Here is a 22629-nt window from a genome sequence, read left to right as displayed (position 1 = left end):
ATTCTCCTTGGTGGCTGATTATTCCCACAAAATTACCCAGTCATATCCCTAAATTCAATGGAAATGTTGGAGAGGACCCATCTATGCGTGTAATGAATTATTATTTATGGTGTTCTTTGAACTCTCTCAATGATGACTCTATTCGTTTACGTATTTTCCAGTGCACACTTATCGGTACGGTAATAAAATGGTATATTGAACTACCACAAGCTTCGTTCGATAATTCAGCGCCTTTGCTACCACATTCTTAACACATTTTCAGTTACACATTCAATATGAGACTGGAACTAAAATTTTAACCAATTTCAAACAAATTGATTCCAGTCACATTTCTAATCACTTTCATGAATGGCGACATCTTCGTCATTTAGTTAAAACTTTTGCTCTTGATCAGTTGTTAGCTGAATGGTTTATTAAGTCTATGTTACCATCCATAATAGAAGATGTCACTAAGGGATGAGTTGTGACCGAAGAGCAAGTAATTACTCGTGCCCAATATTTGGATATTATTTATACCCAATTTGGCATACTCTATGATAAAATACCAAATGTTCTGTGACCTTCCAATAATATTGTTCCTCAACCTTCCAGTAAAGAATAAGATGTAGCTGATGGCATGATAGGTTCTACTAGTCAGTAGTTGTCGAGTAAACCATTTGGTTCAACTCTTTTTTTGGTTTCCTAAAACCCTCCTTCCACAACTCCCGTGGATTCTACTTTTGAGATCAATGTTTTTTTATCCTCCAAAGACAAATCTCAGCAATCAGGAAGTAAGAAGAAAGGTAAAGGTAAAAATAAGAAAGATAATCCTCTGCAAGATCAACAAAATAATTAGTCTTCTGAAAAAAAAAAGCATAAACCCTGTTATGCAAGCTTGATTTTTAATGAGACAATTTCACTCATGACTATCCACATCAAGAAAAAGTAAATTATTTCCTTAAGTCATCCATTGCATCCATTGTGTTGACAAATCCTTTTCTAAATCAGGAGACCCATATGGTTGCTTGGGATCCCACTTCCTCTAACTCTATTTTGATGCTTTCCTTTGCTAAGCCAAAAATGGTGGCCACAAGAAATAAAGACTACAATAATGTGAATCCCTCGAATGGTCAAGCTGCTAATCAACCTGCTAGTTCTACTACATCTCCATCGAATCCTACTCCAAATTTGTTTCCTACCAAATTAACGGTTAAGCCTCCCAAAGGCATTATCCATAAATCTGCATTCAACCTCGCGCAATAGTCGCTCAGAATTATAACATAGTTGAGGATCTAGCTCAAGCTCCTTCAATTATTTCAACTCTTGAGATGTTGAAAAATTGTCCCACCCAGAAGTAGGCTTTTCTTTCCACAATTGGATGTATTGATCCCTTGAATTCCAACCTTATAGTTTTTAAACATGAGAATTATATGACTTTATTTCCGGCCCAATTAGCTTTCATGATTCAAGTTGTTATTTGTGGTAAAAATATCCATCATTCCATCATGGATGAAGGATGTTCAACCTGTACCATTGTTATATAGGAAAATGACCTCCTCATCAGCTCAGAGGAGAAAGACATGATGACTGAAGGACAGACCAAGTTCACAGACCCAATTGTCAAGCTACCACTATCTAAACACTAGCAACATGATTTATAAAGATTCCTAGCAAGGCTAAGGGTGTGTTAGTGCCCAAAGTAACTCTGTCTATTACCTCAGGAAGAGCGTTAGTGAACCCTAATGAGTTTCTATGGGTCAAAGAAACGAGTTGGCAGAGAAATATCACAAGATTCTCTCCTATGTCAGCTCATAAAAGCAGGGAAACATCAGAGCTTGACCTATTTGGGGGAATTAATAATTCCTAATGGAGTATGAATACGAGAAAGAGTACAAAGGTAAGGAAACATCACTGCTTTTGCCTAATGGAAATCATGAAGGACTTGGCAACCCTATCCTCACATGCTATATATGCAAGGTTAGGGCCATTGTGAAAGAGGTTGAACCATTTGAATGGATTTCCTATTTGACTATCGAGCAGAGTCTCAGACTAAGGCATCAGAAGAGGTTAAGAAGGGGGGTTGAGAGAGGAGCTAGAGGGGTAAGGGAAGGTTGATACAACTGATTGTTGCAATCACTCTTTCTACATCAATATAGAACTGCAATTGTGTTATCCACTCCGAGATGTTGGTAGTATAACTTGTTTATATGTTTATTTAATATCATTAGCATGAGTGTCTTAGATATATGCAACTAGATATCTTTATATGTTCATGCATTTTTTATCAAGGCTTTATGTTGTGATATTATGCTTGTCTTTTCTATGTGCAGGTTTTGATATGGAGCTGGGTTCTTCCACCTAGCTACATTGTGCTCTTGAGCAACACCACAATGAGACTCGAGGTAATAATTCCTTCTCGCTCTGATATCCATTTGTTAAGCATAGATATGCATGCATCTTTGTGATAGCTACAACTAATCTAACTGTCTGCCAAGGATCATGGGAAGATCCTTGATAGTTTCTACATCACCAAACACTCGTGCATTAATCCCTATAGTGGAATTGGCGACTCCACTGGGGAGTACACTTAGTTCCGAATTTTCCTAGAAAGTTCTTAGATCTCTCTTTCTTCCAGGTCTTCCTGTACTTCTTCATTCCCTTTCTAACCACTTAGGACTATACAACACCCTTCTCTTAGTGCTCAGCCATATATATGATCCCCACAACCTATTTTTTGAGTATTTTTCCTCACTAACGCTGGTTACTAGTGTAAACAGTGCTTTATAAAGCACTATGTCCTCACAAACAATGCGTTAGTGTTAAAACTAACTCTCTATAGTCTCTAGTACATAGCATTAGACAACCATTTCTTAATAAACAACTTGCTCTGTGACCTCATGGGTTGGGAAATCTGCTTGTAGACTGATCAGGGATCTACAACTGTACTTGTTTGACTGATCTGTGTCTTGAACAATTTTTTTTTTAAAATAAAATAACTTTACTTCTTAAAGTTTTTGTTTTCATTAAAAGAAAAAATACAAAATTTTTACTGTTTTCTACTTAGCTGGTTAGATCTATATTATTTGGTTTCAATAGTTGTTAGTGAGCATTGAAGTTCTGTTGGTTATGCTAGTGTTTTACTGAATATGATGCATGGTATATATATTGATGTATGAATGACTCTCCCTTTGTAGAAGCATCTTATTCATTGAAAGTGAAAATTTACAAGCATTGCTTTTGCATGATTTGAGTTAGAGTCCCATATAACTTCATACGTCACCACCCCTACCGAAGACTCTAATGAAGTACATTTAAAATCTACCTAATAAATCAATCAACAACTCTTTTTGGAGTAAACACACATTAGTTTAGGCTAGGGTCTTGGGATAGGCAATGTGAGTTAACTGCCCAAGATCATCATCGAAACTAGTGTCATTAAAGAGAGAAATTCTTCTGCACTCATATTATCTAGGACCACTCTAGTAAAAGTGGAGCTAAATACGAGAAAACATCAGACTCTAAGTGAAGGTAGCTCGCCTTTTCTTACATCTCCTTTGGGTATTATATGTATTGGGGATCCCTTAGGGGATATCGAAGCTGAGTCGGGGACTCAGGTATCCTGCCCACACAACATACTATCTATGACTATGTCCCCCTCTGTAGTGTCTGTGATTTGAGGTATCTTTAGTGGCCATACTTGTAGGGACGAACACAAGGTGACTGGGGTGGCTTGCCCTGGTACCTAACACAGACAAACCTACTCTCTCTTCGGTTTATGGGAGGGTGCTCATCTTCACAAGAGTACTTGAGCTTTTATTGACACTTTTGGTCCATCATCACCTACCTAGCTGACAGTCAGTATCGCACCTCTGATGGTGAACCCCGCTATCCCATCTGTCCCAAGTTCAAACCCTATTGTGACACCCACCACGAGTGGAAACCAGTACATTCTGGGTTCCACCCCTTTTGTGTCAGCCCCTAGACCTTCGACAAGGGCTACATATAATGATCCTTATAACACTCAATATAGCACAGTTAGAAAGGGTCCCTTCAACCAACCCTATGGTTGGAATCCATTGTATATTTCTAACCCCCAGGTTCAGATACCTGGGGGAACAGTTCCCAATATGCATATATTGGCTGGGAGCGTAATAGTCCCCCTTCTATTTTTAGGTCTGCAGGGTCAGTCATTGATTGACATGAACCCTCCTTCTATCAGTCAAGGACCTATGGTTAGTTATGTGGCGAGCGGGAACCCTCAAGAAGGTCCCAATCAATCCATATGGGAAACCTGCTCATAATCTCAACTGAGTCAAGGGGGCACTCCTTATCCTGGGGTCACTTCCAACCCCTAGCCTAATAACCCCTATGGAAACCCATAGTACAATACTATACCCCAAGGCACTTACTATACCATGAAACCTGTATATAATATTGGAAACAACACCATAGGAGGACAGCAAGGATCCTCAAGTCATATGTCGACGCCTTGGTCCAATTCCGAGGCATCAAACACCTTGCATTTCTTAGCAACACTTAATATCCCTGACTTGTACAAACTCACAAATAACCCCATTTATCACAAATTACTTTGGACACCAATCCTGCATAAAATCCCAACAGACATCCCAAAGTTCGTAGGGAAACAAGGGGAGGATCCGGGTACACACATCACCACCTATCATCTATGGTGTGTTTCTAACTCCATGGTGGATGATAGTATCCAGCTATGACTCTTTCCCCACACCCTTATTGGCAATGCAGCCAAGTGGTACATTGAGTTACCATGCCCGTCAGTCAATACCTTTGGCACTTTAGCGATGAAATTCTTAAAGCACTTCTAGCTACCCATCCGCTATGAAACTGGGACAAAACTTCTCACTTCATTACATTAGGACACCACCACCCACATCTCCGATCATATACATGAATGGAGATGTAGTCTAGAACATTCCTAGTTAGTCAAAGCTCCCCTCCCAGACTATCTATTAGTGGATTGGTTCTGCAAGTCTTTACTCCCCCAAATCGCTAAGGATGTCGCCTTAGGTGGTGCGGTCACGGAAGACCAACCCATTCATCATGCCCAACACTTAGATTTGATGTATTCGTAGTCTAGAAAATTATACGACATCATTCCCAATGCCCCTCGCAACTCCAATGCTCCCGCTACTCAGCAATCCAGAGCGCACACTGATGGGATTATCAGCGCAACCTCCAAGGTTGCTATAAAACAATTCAGTGGTCACATTGCACAGTTTTCATTTGACCCCTCTACCAAATCGAATGCTCTTCCTACCACTATGATAAACTTTGTGCAGTCTACACAAAAACCCGGTGGTATGAATAAGAAGAATAAGAAAAATACCGCTCCTTCGAAGAGTAGTCAACAAAGCAGTACAACCCAAAGCAGAAGGTTATTTCACATTCTTATGATGGAAAGGAAAAACCCGCTCAGTTCCCTTGAAAATTCTGTATAGAAGACCACATGACATATCGTTGTCTACATCTTCAGGAATACACAAATTTCATTGCTAAAAAGGACACCAGTAGGACCCCTGCGGTCCTAAATAATCCTTTCCCCGCTCAGCAACAGCAACACCTTGTTGCAAACCAACCCCAACCCCCGCAAGGGGGCAACGACAGTTCGCATCATCCTTCAGCTGGTGAAGGACCATCTACCATTTACACCTTTGAAATGGTAGATCTACAAAACAAGAGCCAAATCTTATGGAGCACCAGTTGCTAATGTTGAGGAAGCATCCTCGAGTCAAAACCCACTGCCGCCTAACGATTTTCATATTGAAAGGCCGATTGATGATCTTGTGATTCGCCCAACAAAAGGGGCACGTCGTTGCACAACACATTATGCATCTGCACGTGCTGCCCAAAACTACAATAGTGTAGAAGATTTGGCACAAGGATCATCTGCTATGTCGGGCACTCGAAGTATTACAAACCTGTCCAGCACAAAGGAAAGCTTTTCTTTCGGAAATTGGTGGTATCGACCCTTAGGATTCCATGCTTGCAATTTTTGACATGGACAAATGTAAACCTCCCCTTTCACACCAGCTTGCATTTCAGGTGCAAATATTTTCGAAAGGGTGAGGAATACATAGAACTGTCATTGATGAAGGTGCTTCAACCTGTGTCATGTCGGCTTCATGTTGGCTCGCTTTGGGTTCTCCAACCCTATCCCCACCGTCAAATTCCCTTAAAGCTTTCGACGGCCACACTTTCATCCCAAAAGGTTACCTAGCTAGCTACCCCATCACCTTGAATGGGAAAATGGTAACGGTGGACATCGAAGTTGTAGATAGAAAGCTCGACTATAATCTATTGTTGGGTCACAGTTGGACTTACACCATGACTGCCATTGTGTCTACTATCTTTCACATCATCCTATTTCCATTGGATGGAAAGATAGTCACAGTGGACCAACTGTCCTTTTGCACCCTTGATTATTCCCCATTACCCAGCAGCTCTGTACCCTTAGTGGGTGGTGTACTTGACTCTTACGTCAATATTGGTACTGGTCTATTGAAGGGTTATTCCCTGATGGGTTGTTTCCCTCTTCTTCCACCCACAGTTCCACAGACAGTCAATATGGTTTCATCCATTCCTCACGAACTGATCGATCCTTGGATCCTACTGGCCCCTTAAGACATTGACACTTACGGAGAATAAATGTCACTGTCAATAGCTAAATTGACCTACCAGGCCATTCAATCTGCATCCGAATCTCTGGTCACTTTGGTCACGACCAATGGTACCACCTCCCCTCCTATAACTACTCCTTCTTTCGATCTACTCAATCAAGTCCTACCTTCTGAAGAAGCTATTAGAGATATAATGTGTTTAGAAGAGCGACCTTGGGAGGAATCTCACCATCATGTTTCAATATGTGATTCGAACATGATGCTTCTTCAAATCCTATCATTTGACACACCTGAAATCGTTTCATCACATTATATGACTATCCAAACTTTGGACTCAGAGGGAAACATGAGCAATGTTTCAAAGACATTGCTCATCAATATTTCTGTCACGACAGGCATCGTAGAAAACATCCAGGTTGGAGCGGATTGCGCTCCTGACAAAATTGCAAGCTTCAAATTCCTTTTTAATGAATTCTGCTATGTATTTGCTTGGTCTTTCGATGAAATACCTCACATAGATCCGTCTATTGTCAAGCATGATATCAAGATATACGACAATGCTAAACCTATCCACCAAAGACTTTGACCAGTCCACCCCTGCAAAATGGTAGCCATCAAGACGAAGGTGGTGTTAGCTACTTATAGCAATAGGTTTCATATTTCATGATTGGTAAAGAAAGGCCCAAATATGCTCTGCTTTGGTGATGCAAAGATCCCATATTTCCTAAGAGAAAACAATGTATGTACATAGTTGTTTGTTGACTCAATTTTGATGGGTGATCCAAAAGCCTAATCTGGATCATGCCATGTTTCAATTTTTGTTGTAGAATAGAGGAAGAAGTCTGTCCAAACTGTTTAATCTTGGTAGACCAGTAGCTTAGGTAGAGAATTAAGGTTCCCAACTGCTTAATCTGGGACCTTGGAAGCAATAAGGGTAGTTTTAGATAGAAAATCAAAAGAAAAATCCAAGAGAAAAGAAAAGGCACATAAGGGTCTGCAAGTCTAAGTGCACCCTCCATGAAGAAATAAAAAATGCTAGGCAAATAGATGGGTAGGCAGTTGGGGTTGCAGAAGTCTCAGTCCTTTCTAATTGAGGGTTTGATAACCTGTTTACAAAGGAAAGTCAGTGGATTGAGAAGAGCTTCTTCTCCATTATGTTGCAGCAAAGCAAAGGAGCATGTCTAACTTCCCAGTTTCCCCTTTCACTCCCATTCCTAAACATCCCTTCATCAGTTGAGATTCATGGAAGAATTTGTGGTTTTATGATGATTCCTATTCCTTTAAAAGCCACATTTCTTGTCTAAAACTCTTTTCATTTTGATCTACTCCCTAAGCTAAGTGATTTTCAAATAAACTTAGTGATTTCACTCCTCATTCACCTTTTCCATCCATATTAACCCCTAACTTCTATTACCTAAATCCCCTATGTTACCCTTTCCCTACTATTATAACACTATGGTGTATAAACCCCAAGTATTGTATAAATATCCCTCCCCTTGGCATTATAGCCATATGTTCACAGTCAGGGATTAAATTGGCACCAGGCCAGTTTAAGAACCCTAAACCCTACCCCTTTTCCCCCCTTTAAGAAGTCATTTGACCCATTTAACCCCTTCATATGCAAAAGCCTTATAAAAACCCCATTACTGTACCCGTAATCTGCTTCGTTTGCGAAATATCCACCAAAAACCCACTTTTTCATTTTATCCAAAGTTCTGGCGCTATGCGCATTTTTACAAAATACATTGAAAAACCATAAAAATCCGCCATATTCCAAAGGTTTCTGTCGGGCGCAAATCCCAAAAGAAATATTATTTTATTGCGCCCTCCGCCTGTATCGTTCGGTCATCTCAACGGCCCGTCGACCGTCGGATCGGGCCCTTTTGATCCGACGGCCCTCGTGCATATCGGACCGGCCCTGACGTCCGAGAGTTACCTTCCGATATCTGTCAGAGGGTGACGTTAGGCCTCTGCCACGTACCACCCCCACAGCGTATCGGAGGTACATCTGACAACCCTGCTTCCGTATCAAAAGCAGTGTGATATGAAACCGCTAACCACTTCTGGTTTCGGTTGATCCGCCCGCCAGCGTCACCGCCAGCGTCACCGCCATGTCAGCGCCCCGTCCTCTAGTTGCTCCACCCGTCTGCCACTTCATCATCCCCGTGGACCTCTTATATGCCCCCACGTCACCCGATGACATCATGCTGATGTCATCCGACCTTGACCCCACCTGATGAAGTCATGCTGATGTCATCCAAAAAAGGCGCCAAAGTCCTAAAAAACCATATTTTGGCCGAAATGTCGCGTTTTTTGCACTTTTTGCAAAAAACACTGTTGTATCCTCTGCATGAATTTCACGTCCGAGCCTTCACCAACCTGCTGAATCAACCTGGAGGCCGCTGGCGCGCAATTTCACCTGCATTCTTGACCATTGCTGACTGTATAACAGGTATTTATCCATGCAAATCCTTTCTGCGCCCGGTTTTGTCTGTAGATTGCCAAAATAACTTAAGATAGTGAAAAAATAGATAATCCATCGGCAAATCCCCTGTGCCTGGTTCCCATTTGCACCTAGAACATCGAAATTCACCAGCTAAGCCTCGTTTACCTGAAATTTTATGAAAACTACATTCTGTTCGCGCAATGGCGAACTGGTAACTCACACTGTACCTATTTGCTGTAAAAGAGAGGGCAAGGCCAGGCATTTGCCTTATTCGTGTTCTAAGCAATATTCCAATTGCTGCAGCTCACCTTTTGTCCTCTGTTCCTGAGTAATTCACCTTCCTGTTCATAGAAAACTCTTTGGTATTGTTCTACACAGCAACACGAGTCCATAAATAACAGAATCCTAAAAGGAAATCATGGATCCACCAGTAGCTCCGGTAGCATTGAACATTGCTCCATTGAATGCCCCTCAGAGAGAATTGGAATGGCAACCTCTAGCAGACATGGACTATCAAATCTCAGAGGAAATGCTAATGAGAACCAAGTTCCACATCCACCTGCTAAATGAATTAAAGGCTAAACATGAGAGTGGAACAGATGTGCTTGGCATATGGGACTCTTTTCTCCCTATCTTCAAGCTCCCTCAGGTCAACCAGTTCCCTGATTTGATCCACCTATGTGCTGAAAACTATGACCCTACTCAGAGGGCAGTGCTTGACTCTTCAGGCTCAGCTATGTCCTATATCACCCCAGAAGCTATCAAGGAGATGCTTTGCTTCAAAACTGAGAGGAAATTGGTCCCTTTATCACTCATAGACTTGATAAATCAAGGAGCCAGATTGACAGATGCTCAGGTCACCAAATTAAATCAACTATACATTGACTCTGACTCTGTGAAGTATCCTCCTGTCAACCAAGTATACCTCAACCAATTGGGCAGGGATCTTGCAGACATGATTAGTCCCATTTTGGGCTATAATTCAATTGAATTTGTTGATCAAACCGTGCTGGTGATGATGCTAATGTTCACTCCTGGAAAGTCTCCAATCTGGACTATGCCACCTACATCTCTGATAAGATACATGAGAAGTTGATGAACTTAGCCCGAGAAAAGGTGTTTAGATACACCTCCTACATTTATCTTTTGATCTTATATTATCAACATGAGAAGTTTTCTTTTGCCATCAAAAGAGTGGATGCCCAAGGCAATCCAAGGTCAGTGGTCTATTGGTCCTCTGCCTTCCATTGTAGACCTGAATCTCCATACACTTACTATGAGTTCATAGATCTCTTCATCCACCCAGCCATGTCTATACTGATGAGCTCACCTCCTCCAAGGCTCACTGATGAGATGCAAAGGATCCTTCACTTATCCAAAACATACAGCATTGGGGACTGGTACTTCTACCAGAACCACACGGTCATCAGGATATATGGGTGTGAATTGCCTCCCTACAGATTGCCCAGATATGTACCCATGAGATTGTTTGCCCTGGAATATTTCAGGCAGTTTGGGAATGCTGATGTGCTTCACTTTTCAGGCAGAGGTAAAAAAGCACAGCTGAAGGTCAGGAATCAACTTGGCCACTTTATCTACAACAAAAGGGAAGAAGGCTGGCTAGAGGCAGATAGAATGTTAGAATCCCTTGGCCTGCAAACCAGTTTCCTGTGGAAACCATATGACCCCAATCACTTCATAACTTTAAGAAGGGTCAAGTATAGGCTTTCAGGTTATGACCATGTAAGGATCCCTCACATTGAAAAATATGCAAACCAAGTAAAATGGAGGAGAGGAACCTTAGAGGAGCCTGTTATACAAGAAGAGCTGAATCAAAGAGCAGTGAGGAATCTAAAGAAGATGGCTGACCTTGAGCTTTGTTCACAGGTGTTCACTCTTCCAAGTACATAAGTGGGAGCAGTTGCATCTTCCTCAACCGCAAATCAGCAAGCGGCCAAAGCTAGTGAGCAAACATCTAGCAAAGGCAAGGAAAAAGAAATGGAGACCGAACAACCACCTCATGAGGAGGTGCAGCAACAACAGCAGGAGGTGCAGCAGCAATAGCAGCAGGTAGAGCAGCCACAACAACAGGAACAACAGTAAGAAGAGGGGCAGCATGACAAAGAGCAGCCATTACAGCAAGAAAGGGCAGCTGAGGCCCCAATTTTCATTGAGCAACAGGCTCAGAATACTGTGCCTCCTAGGCAAGAGACTACTACTGAAACTTCAGTCCTCCAAACTCCACAAAAGGAGGATATAAGTAGGAAAAGGGACAGAGAGACTCCCCTCACATCATCCATAAATCAGGGAGGAAAAAGGCACATAATGAATCCCTTCTCTGAGGAGGAAATGCCAATAGGGCAGTCTCTTGGCATGGGCCCACCTAGTAGAGAAGCATCTGCTAGCTCCTTCCAGCAGGGACAAGACGAAACAATGGGAGGAGAAGTCAGCTCCTCAAGCCACCAAAGAGAAGCCGAAGGAGGAATCAAACAGCAATTTATTGACATTAAAAGGAAAAATGAGCCACTTAAAATACAGCTCTATAATCATCTGCTGAAAATGGCTCCTACCAACCAGCAAAGACTGATGTCTGCCTATGATGTATAGGAGGGAAAAATGATCATGAGTCATTTTATGCCAGCTGTAGCACAGCCCCAGTCCCCTGCAGATTATATAAGGACCAATCTTGAGGTCCTTGCCATGGACATCCACCCAATGGACAAAATTGAATTGCACAAACAAACGGGTGAGATGGTGTATGCCTCCTTGGCAGACAAAACACTGGATAACTACAGGCTAGAAAATAGCCTAAATAATACAACTGCCCAGCTTGAGTTGGAAAGGGCTTCCTCTCAAGCAAAGGATAACAGAATTAAAGCCTTAGAGGAAATAATTATAGAACTTGAGCATGATCCCAAGGACATTAAGGCTATGCAGGCATTGTTGAAATTGAGGGATGCAGACATGGCAGCCCTTAGAAAGATGGTCAAGGTCCCAGCAACAATTCACCCACAAACTAAAGAAGTTGCTCAGCCGAGACATGATCAAGATGCCACTGCTTTGCTGGTATCCCTATACAAACATCTAATCTAGACCCAAGAGGAGTTGGGAGAGTCAGAGGCTGCCCAGGCAGCATTACAGGCAACATTGCAGCAAAAGGAAGGAGGTTAAACCTCTCAGCCTCCTCCTGAAATAATTAAACTTGAGGAAGCTCCTCAAACCACTGCTCCCCCTACTCAACAAACAGAACAGGCAGCACCATCCACCTCAGCACCAGCGCCAACAACAGACCAGGCATCAAGCCTGGACATGCAGAAACTAAGGAATGAAATCCAAGCCCTGGAAGCCCAAATGTCAGAGTTGAAAGAGGCCAGGGAAAATTTGGTTAAGTTGAATGAAAGATATGACAAATCTAAGCAAACTGTAGCAGAAAAGGGCAGGGAAGTAAAAGCCCTCAAAGACAGGATAAAGGAGCTGGAGAAGGAGCTCACACTGGATAAACTGACAGCTGAGCTCAAGATAGTGCTATGGGCAAATATTGGCCAGTCCATCACTGACCAATGGCAATATATTGAGACAATTCATGAGCAGATTGAGCTCATAGGAAAAGCACATAGGGAAATCCAAAGATCAAGGGCATCTCTAGGCAATATGCCTGAGGTTGCTAGTAGAATGATCAATGAGCTTAATAACAGAACAAGTGCTCAGCTGGCAGCAATGGGAATCTCAAGCAGAATTGAGACCATCCAGCTAATAAAGAGGGTCCTAACACTGAGAAGCCTAGTGCAGACACTAGAGAGAAGGACCCAGGATATGCAGACCGAGGTCAATAAATTCATGGAAAAATTTGTGGCATTGCAAAACAGGGGTCTTCCAAGCTTACTGAATAGCGCAGGAAGACTACTTTCCCATGAAAACTATGCCAAGAGGGTAAACACCTTTGCCACAAATCAGATCATAGAGAAGGCCAGCACCTCAGAGGAAACAGGGCCAGCAACAGGACAAAGTCTCTACAACAGAGTAGATAACTTATTTTTTATCATGGATGAGATCAAGCATTTGTTTGAAGCGCCTCCCAACTTCTATAAATACACAGAGGCAGATGAGACATTAGAGGCAATTCTGAGACACCAATTGCCCACACAGGAATACTGTACCAAAATGATACAACTTATATTGTAAGCCAGAGCCTGTAAATCAAGTTTTTATTATTTATTTATTCAAATTTACAAGTGATCATGCACAGGAAAAACTTGGAAATATCAGCATGCATGAAAAGGGAAGGGCTGAGCCAACTCGGCAGAACTATTCGGCCAACAAAGCACAATTGACAGCTAACAGGTAGCAGGGCCGAAAGTTACAGCACGACAACCATAAAGATGCATTTTACAGCATTAAAGCAGAACGTTCAGACCGACTCAGTGGCCTCCAAAGGTCAAAATATCTCCTGACAGACATAAAGAGCATTTATGTTGTATTAAAAGTAGTAATTTCTTATCTGCTGTTCTGTATAAGTTGGTGAAAACATTTATTTCTCAGATGACTCAACGCCTTAGATATTTTGTATGACCGTTTGTATATATATCCCCCTCGCATAAGCTTGCAAGGGTTGTTGTTGATTACTCTTCAAGAGTTCTTTTGCTGTAAATTTTCAGAGTTTAATACAAAGGCCGATGGAATTTCCAAAGTCTGTGTTGTCTGAGGGATTGTGATGCGATTTGCTGAGTGCTACAGGATTCCTGCATGTTGTCATGGCTCAATAAGTTTCCTTTAAACTTTCGTTATGTTTCTTTCTGTTATTTTCTCATAACTCATCCATGTTCTAGATTTCACAATTAATGGCAGAGAAAAAGACTAATTCCAGGATTTATTCATAGAATACCCTGAATTCAATCTATGCTATTACAAATGTTTTCTTCAGTTATGGTTATCAAGGTGTAATTATTAATTGCTGCACCTCTACACTGTATCTTTCACAGGAATTATTGTTTAGGAATTCAAGTTTGCTCCTTTACAATACATCTCTTTCTCACAACCGAGCTTAGTGGAAAATTCTTAACTGCTTTTCACTGGTTACACACATTTCATCATTATAACATCAAGTTTGTTTCATGAGATATTCAAAAGGCCCCGCAGTTTCAGCAATCCTAATCTACTTCTCAAACAACCAGTAACCAAAGACTCCATTGCCCAATGAACTAGAATTATCTGAAGGTTTACACCTTGGGTACAGAAGACATCCCTCAACCAAAACATAAAACCAAACCCTGAACATCACAGCTAGCCTAAAATACTATCAAAACCAGAGACAAATCATAAAGAGAGAGCCCTCTCTGATTACAGTTTGGCTAGAAACTGTAATCCAAAGATTGGTTAGTGGTTACCCCAGCCGTATTCCCTTGGGAGTCATAGGGAACAACCTGGGTGTTAACATAATTGGCGACTCCACTGGGGACCTCCTTAGGATTTTCTAATTACTGTATATCTCCTAAATCTACAGATGAAGTCTGAATACCAGCCAGGAAGCCTTCAGAACTGTTTCTGTTTTACATTAACAGGTTCAGATAAATGTTGCTTCAGTCAATATTCATGTTAGCTTTGAGATATATACAGTTATTCCAACAATCTTGCTTAGTCCTTACAGATATAAAAATATTCCAAAAACATACTCAAAAAACAAGTTCAGAAGCTGGCTCCCAAGAAGAATCTGCGACATACTAGGTCAAATCCTGACCCCAACCCACCAGCTGTTTTAGATAATCCTAATATAATCCCTAAGATCATCAGGAAGCAGCAGGGACAGGAAACTCTTGGTGATTCAAGTCCTGAGACAGCCCATCCTATCCCTGTTCCAACTCCAATCAAGGTTCTATTTCGGTCCAGCCTTGATTCCCCCAGTTCACGATCCACATCTCAAAGCCCCCCTTTCACACCTTCATCCACTGCACATATTCCCTTGACCAGCACTCTAGTTTCTACCGGTCCCATCAACCCTGTAGTACCCATCGTCCCTGTTATCCCGTTTATCCCTGTCAATCCCATAAACCCTGCAAATATGGCCAATAGGTATGCACCCTTGCAGTTACCTGCTAATGCTGCAGCTCTACCCCAAGACTACCAATCTAAGATCTCATATTTTGACTCCAATGGCCCCTTCACAGCTATTCAACATGCCAAAAGGATGCAGGATCATTTTGAGACCTATGAAATAGATGATGACAGTGTGAGAATGAGGATGTTTGTACAAAGTCTGACTGGGGATGTAAGAACTTGGTTTAGATCCCTAAATGCAAATTCCATCACAACTCCTGATGAGCTTTATCAAGCCTTTACTAACAGATGGGAGAAAAAGAAAGATCCTCTGCACATACTTGGTGAATATGACACTATCAAAAGAGGTCCCCAAGAGACTGTTTTGGAGTATTGTGCAAGATTCAACAATGTATATAACGCAATCCCACAAAATTTAAGACCTCCTCCTGATTTGGCCTTGTACAAATTTCCTGATGGTTTTGACCCGGATATGGCCTATCAGTTGAAGGAGAGAGCTCCTGAAACCCTTGCAGATGCCCAAAAGGTTGCTGTCACAGTGGAAGCTAACCTGATTGCCAAAAGAAACAGCGCAAGGTTGGAAAAGAGAACCATCTTCAAAGAAGAACCCTCAGCCTTTAATCAAAAACTGGATGCAATACTCACTGGTATGAAGAGATTGGGTGATAGAGTGGAATCTGTTGAGAGAAAGTCATCATGGGAAGCACCACAAAACAACCCTCCTAGGAATCCAAATTTTAGGAGAACTCAAAATCCAAATGTTGGCAAAGCCAGTTCTGACCCAGACATAAGACCCCCTTTCCAAGAGAATTATGCTGAGACTTCCACATCAAGTGAACCCAATGAAAATCCCCACATTAATTTAATGGGTTTGGATGGTGAAAGTCAAGTCTATTTAACACAAGAAGATCATGAGGATGATGAAATCAAGCTCTTCCAAACCAAATCAGGTGAGTCATTTGACTTTAAACAGGGCTATGACACAGCTGTTTATGAAGTCCATAAACAATACAAGTTAAGGAGTAGAACTGTAAATATAAAGCAGCCTGAAAAGATAAAGGATAGCCAGCAGCCCAAAAGAGCCATAGTCACAGAGCCAAATGACACAATGGAATCACTTGCAAAGGAAATAACCATTGAAGAAGTCACGGAACCATTTTCTTCAAAACAGCAGCCCATGGCTGCATCATCCTTGCACCCTAACCCAAGTATCACTCCTCAAGAGATGAGCAAGAAGGGCAAGCCTCAAGATCAAGATAAGAATCAAGAAGAAGAGTTACTGAACAAGGAAAGAACTGCCATCCACAACCAAAAGACCCAATCTGAAAAGCCCTTTGACCTTGAAACTGAAATTAGAAAATTGAAGGTAGCTATTCCTCTTTCAGAACTAGCCAAGCATGACATCTATAAACAACAAATCAAGAAATCCCTTCAACTCACTAACAACAAAGATGATGTCAATGTGTTGGATGATACCCCCGAAATTGCTGTTCGGTCCAGAAGTTGATGGAAAAACAGTAGTCACTGGGATCTTACCTTTTTATGTCAGTTTACATGTTCATGATAAGATATTACACAATGCAATGTTTAACTCAGGTGCCTCTCACAACCTCATGCCAAAAGTTGTCATGGAAAAACTGAATCTAGATATTACAAGGCCATATAAGGACCTATTCTCCTTTGACTCCAGCCAAGTCAAGTGCTTAGGTCTAATAAAAGATCTGTGTGTGTCCCTTGTTCAGTACCCAAATAAAACAATTCTAATGGATGTTGTAGTTGCTGATATCCCACCCAAGTATGGGATGCTGTTATCAAGGTCATGGGGGGCTAAACTTCAAGGTTACCTATAACTGGACATGTCATACGCCACCATCTCTGTTTTTGGACAACCAAAGAGACTATACAGAGAAACACTAATGAAATACATGGTCAGCAGTGAAGAAAAGCCCCAAAACTTTCCCATATATGCTGTCCATTCAGACATAGACTCATACATTCTCTTCAATAATACTACAACTCCCTCAAACAATGATGTTGAAACCAATACATTCATACAAGAGGAGGACACTGATGAAAAAACTGCTACCCAAGAAATAATGGTTAAACCATCACTAAACAAAGCTGCTGTTTTAGAAATCAAGTTAATGCAATTAAGTGATCAGACTATCCTAGAAGACAAACTAGGTGATAAACCAGAACTTCAACTTATGATCCCAGATCACAAAGAAGTTATTAAATCTCCCCTAGAAAAAGAGAACCTATGGTTTCTTGAATTTGATGGGTCAGTCAACAAATTAGGGGTAGGAGCTGGAGTTTGGATACATAATAAACGAAACAGTCATGCAGAAGGCCGAGCCTACAGACTAAATTTCAGATGCACTAATAACATGGCAGAATATGAAGCTCTTTTACTAGGCCTCAAACTAGTAAAATCCCTACAAGCCATAAAAGTGTCAATTCTAGGAGACTCAGACCTAGTTATCCAACAAGTAAAGGGAAATTTTGTCACCAATGACAAAAGACTGAGATCTTATAGATCTTCTGCTGCTGAACTACTACAGTCCTTCACTGAATTTCAAATTACCAAGATTCCCAGAATCCATAACTTGCATGCCCACAGTTTAGCCACATTTGCAAGTACCTGCAAGCTACCTTTTGAGCCCCACCACTGTTTTACAGCTGAGGTAAAACACAGACCTTCTGTCCCAAACAATGTCAAGGACTGGCAAGTATTTGAAGATGATGCACAAATAAACAATTTTTTGACTTTACAGCAAGAATTTGCAAGATTAAATATTGACACTGAAAGAGCAAGTCAATCACAAATACTTGAAAGAGCAAATCAATCACAAATACTTGAAAGAGCAAGTCAATCACAAATACAGTTTGAACAGAATAACCACCCAATATCACCCAGAACAGCAAAACAAATGCTAAATCCAACCATTTTCAACAAGGAGAACATACAACAAATTCAACAAATCAGTTGTGAAGAAATACCTGTTACAGAGGCTGAGATCATAGAGCTGAAAGACAATTTTCTCCCAACAGGCCTAACTCCATTAGAGGACATCTTTGACTCAAATGACATCCCTAGAAAACCAAAGATACAGCCCCTTAATACTTCCATTGAGGAATGCAACATTGGAACCATTGAGAAACCTAAGATAATCAAATTATCTGCATCCTTACCTCCTGATCAAAAACTCAAATACATTGACCTTTTCAAAGAGTTTCAGGATGTCTTTGCATGGGGTTATGAGGATTTAAAATCCTATGACACCTCTGTTATCCAACATACAATCCCTCTCAAGCCTAATCAAAAGTCATTCAAACAAAATTTGAGAAGGATTAATCCCATGCTTCTCCCCTCAATTGAAAAAGAGCTGCAAAAAATGTTTAAAGCTGGTATCATAGCACCAATCAGGTTTTCTAATTGGATTTCAAATTTGGTGCCCACAAGAAAGAAAACTGGTGAAATAAGGCTTTGTGTCGATCTTAGAAACTTGAATCAAGTGTCCCTCAAGGACAATTACCCCTTGCCCAAGATGGACCACATTCTCCAAAGAGTGGTAGGGGCCTCAAGGATTTCATTACTTGACGGATTCTCAGGCTTTAATCAGATCCTAGTTCACCCTGATGATCAAGACAAAACTGCATTCACAACCCCATGGGGAACTTTCAAATATGTAAAAATGCCTTTTGGATTGAAAAATGCAGGGGCAACGTTTCAAAGAGCAATGGATATTGCTTTTGCCAAAGAGATTCATGACTTCCTTGTCATTTATTTGGATGATCTCACACCTTTCTCAAAATCAGACCAAGAACACTTGAAACATTTGAGACAGATCTTCCTAACATGTAGAAAATATGGAATCTCCTTGAATCCCAAGAAATCCTTATTTGGTTTGGAAGAGGGTAAGCTATTGGGACATATCATTTCAAAGGATGGCATTAGAATTGACCCAGATAGGATACAGGCTATCTTACAAATGCCCCACCTAAGAAATATCAAAGAATTGCAAGCATTCTTGGGAAAAATCAATTTCTTGAGAAGGTTTATCCCAAACTTAGCAGAACTGATCAGATTGCTAAATAACATGCTAAAGAAGGATTCAAAAGTGAAATGGACTATTGAAGCAAATCAAGCCTTTGAAGGTATAAAATTGGCCCTTACCCAAACTCCAGTCCTAACAAATCCTCAATTTGATAAAGAATTCATCATTTTCTCTTTTGCCTCCCAACATACTATTGCTGCTGTTTTATTACAGAAAGATGACCAAGGAAATGAAAAGCCCATCGCTTTCTTTAGCAGAGCTCTTAGAGATGCACCTCTGAAATATCAAATCATGGAAAAACAAGCCTATGCTTTGGTCAAGGCCATTAAGGACTTTAGGATTTATATCCTTTATTCCCATGTTATAGCTTATGTGCCAAGTCATATTGTAAAAGACATACTCACTCAAGAAAACTTAGAGGGTAGAAGAGGAAAATGGATTGCCAACATCTTGGAATTTGACATTGAAATAAAACCTAAAAAGCTGATAAAAGGGCAAGGCTTGGCCAAATTAATGACAGAATCAAACTTCCAAGCCTTATACATAAACCAACTGGACAATGAACCGGAGCTGGCGACTCCAAAGATCAACGTAGCCTTTGAACAATCCCCTTGGTACTCTGATATATGTTATGTGTTACAAAACCTGTGTGCTCCCCCAGGATTGTCCAGAACTAAATGTAGGTTCTTAAAAATGAAAGCCTCAAGATTTTGTGTTATGGATGGTAATTTGCTTTGGAAAAACCATGAAGGGATATTGCTAAACTGCTTAATTGAGAATGAGACTAACAATATCATGAAAGAATTTCATGCAGGTGACTGCGGTGGACACTTTTACTGGAAGTCCACTGTGGACAAAATACTAAGGGCTGGTTACTATTGGCCCATTGTTTTCTCTGATGTTAAAAAATTTACCACATTATGTCATAAATGTCAAGTATTTTAGGGAAAGAGAAAGTTACTACCACTTCCCTTGAGGCTTATTGCCACAGAGAGACCTTTTCAACAATGGGGCTTGGATTTCATTGGGGAAATTCATCCCTCATCTTCAGGCCAACATAGATGGATTCTAACAGCTACAGACTACTTCACTAAGTGGATTGAAGCTGTTCCATGCAGACAAGCAAATGATTTGACAATCATTCAGTTTTTGGAGAATAACATATTGGCTAGATTTGGTTGTCCCGACAAAATAATAACAGACAATGATGCTGCTTTCAGATCTAAGAAGATGGTGAATTTCTGCCACAAATTTCACATCACCTTGGGCCATTCTACTGCATACTATCCCCAAGGAAATGGCCTTGCTGAATCATCAAATAAAAGCCTGGTAAACATCATAAAGAAAGTGCTGGAAGAAAATAAGAAGAATTGGCATAAGAAGCTTGTGAATGCCTTATGGGCAGATAGACTAACAACCAAGAGATCAATTGGGACCAGCCCATATGAGTTAGTCTATGGATTAGAAGCCAAATTCCCTTCAGCACTAGGAATTCCTGTCATGAAACTTCTTCAAGAAAGTCAAGTTGAACCAAATGATATGCAGAGAAGGATAAATCAAATAATATGTTTGTAGCAAACTAGAGATCAAGTGTACAACAGAGTTCAAGTTTTACAAGAAAAGCTAAAGAAAGCTTTTGACAGAAGAACTAAGGCAGAAGATTTTAATGTTGGAGACAAAGTCCTCAAGTGGGACTCAAGAAGAGAGGATAAGGGAAAACATGGAAAATTTGATTCCCTTTGGAGAGGATCATTTGTTGTTCAAGCAGTAGAAGGAAACAATACTTATTTCCTTCAAAGTCTTGATGAAGCTGATTTGGATGAAGGCCCTGTAAATGGCAGGATGTTGAAGCACTATTTTGACTACTATCCATGAGTGCAGTTGTGTCTCCATTGTACATATCCAGGTGTATATATTGCTTTCTTTAAAATATGTAAAAATGCAGTTTCTCAAGTTTCATAGGGTATCAGCAAAAGGCAAATAAGTTCAGACATTTACCAAGATGGGAAGAGCACAATTTTGGCATTTCAAAGCAACATACTTCAAGTTTTGGTAAAAGCAGTCAAGGGCTAAGGCATGCTGACCTGCTGTTCTTGGTCTTTCAAATGAAAAACCATCCCCAAGTGGAGCCACTGTTAGCTACCTATAGCAATAGGTTTCATATTTCATGATTGGAAAAGAAAGGCCCAAATATGCTCTGCTTTGGTGATGCAAAGATCCCATATTTCCTAAGAGAAAAAAATGTATGTACATAGTTCTTTGTTGACTCAATTTTGATGGGTGATCCAAAAGCCTAATCTGGATCATGCCATGTTTCAATTTTTGTTGTAGAATAGAGGAAGAAGTCTGTCCAAACTGTTTAATCTTGGCAGACCAGTAGCTTAGGTAGAGAATTAGGTTCCCAACTGCTTAATCTGGGACCTTGGAAGCAATAAGGGTAGTTCTAGATAGAAAATCAAAAGAAAAAGCCAAGAGAAAAGAAAAGGCACATAAGGGTCTGCAAGTCTAAGTGCACCCTCCATGAAGAAATAAAAAATGCTAGGCAAATAGATGGGTAGGCAGTTGGGGTTGCAGAAGTCTCAGTCCTTTCTAATTGAGGGTTTGATAACCTGTTTACAAAGGAAAGTCAGTGGATTGAGAAGAGCTTCTTCTCCATTATGTTGCAGCAAAACAAAGGAGCATGTCTAACTTCCCAATTTCCCCTTTCACTCCCATTCCTAAACATCCCTTCATCAATTGAGATTCATGGAAGAATTTGTGGTTTTATGATGATTCCTATTCCTTTAAAAGCCACATTTCTTGTCTAAAACTCTTTTCATTTTGATCTACTCCCTAAGCTAACTGATTTTCAAATAAACTTAGTGATTTCACTCCTCATTCACCTTTTCCATCCATATTAACCCCTAACTTCTATTACCTAAATCCCCTATGTTACCCTTTCCCTACTATTATAACACTATGGTGTATAAACCCCAAGTATTGTATAAATATCCCTCCCCTTGGCATTATAGCCATATGTTCACAGTCAGGGATTAAATTGGCACCAGGCCAGTTTAAGAACCCTAAACCCTACCCCTCTTCCCCCCTTCAAGAAGTCATTTGACCCATTTAACCCCTTCATATGCCAAAGCCTTATAAAAACCCCATTACTATACCCCTAACCCGCTTCGTTTGCGAAATATCCACCAAAAACCCACTTTTTCATTTTATCCAAAGTTCTGGTGCTATGCGCATTTTTACAAAATACATTGAAAAACCATAAAAATCCACCATATTCCAAAGGTTTCCGCATGGCGCAAATCCCAAAAGAAATATTATTTTATTGCCGCCCTCCGCCCGTATTGTTCGGTCATCTCAACGTCCCGTCGATCGTCGGATCGGGCCCTTTTGATCCGACGGCCCTCGTGCATATCGGACCGGCCCCGGCGTCCGAGAGTTA

Source organism: Pinus tabuliformis, chromosome 9 (assembly GCF_031772625.1).
Source record: "Pinus tabuliformis cultivar Carrire ecotype Pingquan chromosome 9, CPIR1, whole genome shotgun sequence".
NCBI classification, from domain to species: Eukaryota; Viridiplantae; Streptophyta; class Pinopsida; order Pinales; family Pinaceae; genus Pinus; species Pinus tabuliformis.
This window is presented reverse-complemented; position numbering follows the sequence as displayed.